A 3,408-nucleotide genomic window follows, 5' to 3' on the forward strand; every position below is an offset into this window, starting at 1 on the left:
ACTGCCTCACTGGAGGAGTGCATTGTGTTCCCTAAAACAAGTAAACAACAGAGCTACAGAGCCAAGGCCACTTCCAGTCTAGGGAATATACCTTGGGAAAACTGAAAATCAATAAGAAAGAGACACCTCCAAATTTAGGGCTGCACTGACTACAAGAACCTCAACTTGGGTACACCTTAAATATCCCAGGAAATATAAAAATGGTTCAAAACATTGTGGTACTTACGTACGATGGAATATCCCTCAGCCATGAAATCAATGTCATAAGACCAGTAGCAGCAAAGTAAGGGGATTCAGGTACGATGATTCTAATTGAAATAAGGCACACAGAAAAAGAAACTTATCATAAGATATCACTTATGAAGATCCTGTAAACATGGCTACACGTGAACTGAGTTAGGAAAGAGAACAGAGTCTCCCATTTAGAAAACACTCTTATGCCTGCATAAAGGGTCAGGAGAGGTGGGGTGATGCATAAAACCAGATTCTGATATAAGCACAGGGACCGTTCCAAAAACCAACTTTGGAATAGACAAGACCTACACCTTCCTCAGTGAAAGAGACTCAAAACCCCATATTTCCCGCAGAGGAATATATCTGACTAGTAAGAATCTTAAAACCGATGTATAGATATGACTGCATAAGGGAATCAAGTGTGTCTAGAGTGGCATAAACATGGCAGCGAGAATCAGCTCAAACCCACTCTAAAAAGGAATTTCAAAAGCAAAACCAAAAAACAGGGAAATTCTTTACAATTCCTTCAGGGTGTCTGAGGAAACCTGGAAAGACCCTATCTACAATGACAGCTGGATGTGGCATAAGTCTGGACACTTGGGCCTGAGAGGATTGGTGAGATTGGGTGAGCAAATGCAGACCCTTTCAAGCAATAATGCATGGCCCCCATTCCATGGGTCCCAACTCTCCAGGTTGAAGGGAATATTACTACAGCTATAACATGTACAGGAAACCTAGAGAATGTACACACTGTGAATACGAAAGGTTTCTAAAACTCAACGAATAGTCCCTCTCCTGGTGCTCCAGTTTGACTTTCCAACTGCCTTACTATCAATCTCCCAACTTGGAGAGACAGGCCCTTTAACCTCCTGGTTTGCACAGGTTCCCAATTTGGCAGAGGATGGAAGGGACGAGGGAGGACCCATGAGAGAGTAGCTGTTAGGCATTTGGACGGGCACATGTCACTCTAATTTCCAGGCAGGAAGAAGAATTAACAAAAGTCTCAGCCACCCACCAGGAACCAGTAAAGGACATGATCCAAAATTTTGGACTTGCGTTCAGCTCACAAAAAAAGAGTTGAGAAATGGAGCTCACGGGCACAGCAATTCACAAAGTGGCAGAGTGATAAAGGACAACTATCGTCCAAAAATCTGTTGAGGGAAGTCAACGAGGCGGACATGAAAGTGAGGCAAAAGAGCAGGAAACAGATTTCAAGAGGTACCTTGGAATCGCCTGTAAAGCACAGGAAGAGGGGCACAACTTGGACAATGGTGCACTTGGCCAAAAAGGGCATATGCGTTTTCTCCTGAATATATTCAGGAGAAAACGCATACGCCCTTTTTGGCCAAGCAAGCAAGCGGGCAATGCAAATCTGCACTACAAAGAAGTATCATTTCCCACCGGTAAAAAGGAACATCCACAAAATGTGTAAAAACCAGAAAAGCAAGACAGGCCCTGGAGAACAGGGAGCCTTGTTATGCTGATGGGCAGGATGTAAATTGCCAACTGCCTCACTGGAGGAGTGCATTGTGTTCCCTAAAACAAGTAAACAACAGAGCTACAGAGACAAGGCCACTTCCACTCTAGGGAATATACCTTGGGAAAACTGAAAATCAATAAGAAAGGGCAACCTCCAAATTTAGGGCTGCACTGACTACAAGAACCTTAACTTGGGTACACCTTAAATATCCCAGGAAATATAAAAATGTTTCAAAACATTGTGGTACTTACGTACGATGGAATATCCCTCAGCCATGAAATCAATGTCATAAGACCAGTAGCAGCAAAGTGAGTGGATTCAGGTACGATGATTCTAAGTGAAATAAGTCACACAGAAAAAGAAACTTATCATAAGATATCACTTATGAAGATCCTGAAAACATGGCTACACGTGAACTGAGTTAGGAAAGAGAACAGAGTCTCCCATTTAGAAAACACTCTTATGCCTGCATAAAGGGGATGGAGAGGTGGGGTGATGCATAAAACCAGAGTTTGATATAAGCACAGGGACCGTTCCAAAAACCAACTTTGGAATAGACAAGACCTACAGCTTCCTCAGTGAAAGAGACTCAAAACCCCATATTTCCCGCAGAGGAATATATCTGACTAGTAAGAATCTTAAAACCGATGTATAGATATGACTGCATAAGGGAATCAAGTGTGTCTAGCGTGGCATAAACATGGCAGCGAGAATCAGCTCAAACCCACTCTAAAAAGGAATTTCAAAAGCAAAACCAAAAAACAGGGAAATTCTTTACAATTCCTTCAGGGTGTCTGAGGAAACCTGGAAATACCCTATCTACAATGACAGCTGGATGTGGCATAAGCCTGTACACTTGGGACTGAGAGGATTGGTGAGATTGGGTGAGCAAATGCAGACCCTTTCAAGCAATAATGCATGGCCCCCATTCCATGGGTCCCAACTCTCCAGGTTGAAGGGAATATTACTACAGCTATAACATGTACAGGAAACCTAGAGAATGTACACACTGTGAATACAAAAGGTTTCTAAAACTCAACGAATAGTCCCTCTCCTGGTGCTCCAGTTTGACTTTCCAACTGCCTTACTATAAATCTCCCAACTTGGAGAGACAGGCCCTTTAACCTCCTGGTTTGCACAGGTTCCCAATTTGGCAGAGGATGGAAGGGACGAGGGAGAACCCATGAGAGAGTAGCTGTTAGGCATTTGGACGGGCACATGTCACTCTAATTTCCCGGCAGGAAGAAGAATTAACCAAAGTCTCAGGCACCCACCGGGAACCAGTATAGGACATGATCCAAAATTTTGGACTTGCGTTCAGCTCACAAAAAACGAGTTGAGAAATGGAGCTCAGGGGCACAGCAATTCACAAACTGGCAGAGTGATAAAGGACAACTATCGTCCAAAAATCTGTTGAGGGAAGTCAAGGAGGCGGACTTGAAAGCGAGGCAAAATAGCAGGAAACAGATTTCAAGAGGTACCTTGGAATCGCCTGTAAAGCACAGGAAGAGGAGCACAACTTGGACAATGGTGCACTTGGCCAAAAAGGGCGTATGCGTTTTCTCCTGAATATATTCAGGAGAAAACGCATACGCCCTTTTTGGCCAAGCAAGCAAGCGGGCAATGCAAATCTGCACTACAAAGAAGTATCAGTTCCCACTGCTCAAAAGGGACATTCACAAAATGTGTAAAAA

Source organism: Mesoplodon densirostris, unplaced genomic scaffold (assembly GCF_025265405.1).
Source record: "Mesoplodon densirostris isolate mMesDen1 unplaced genomic scaffold, mMesDen1 primary haplotype scaffold_37, whole genome shotgun sequence".
Taxonomy (NCBI): domain Eukaryota; kingdom Metazoa; phylum Chordata; class Mammalia; order Artiodactyla; family Ziphiidae; genus Mesoplodon; species Mesoplodon densirostris.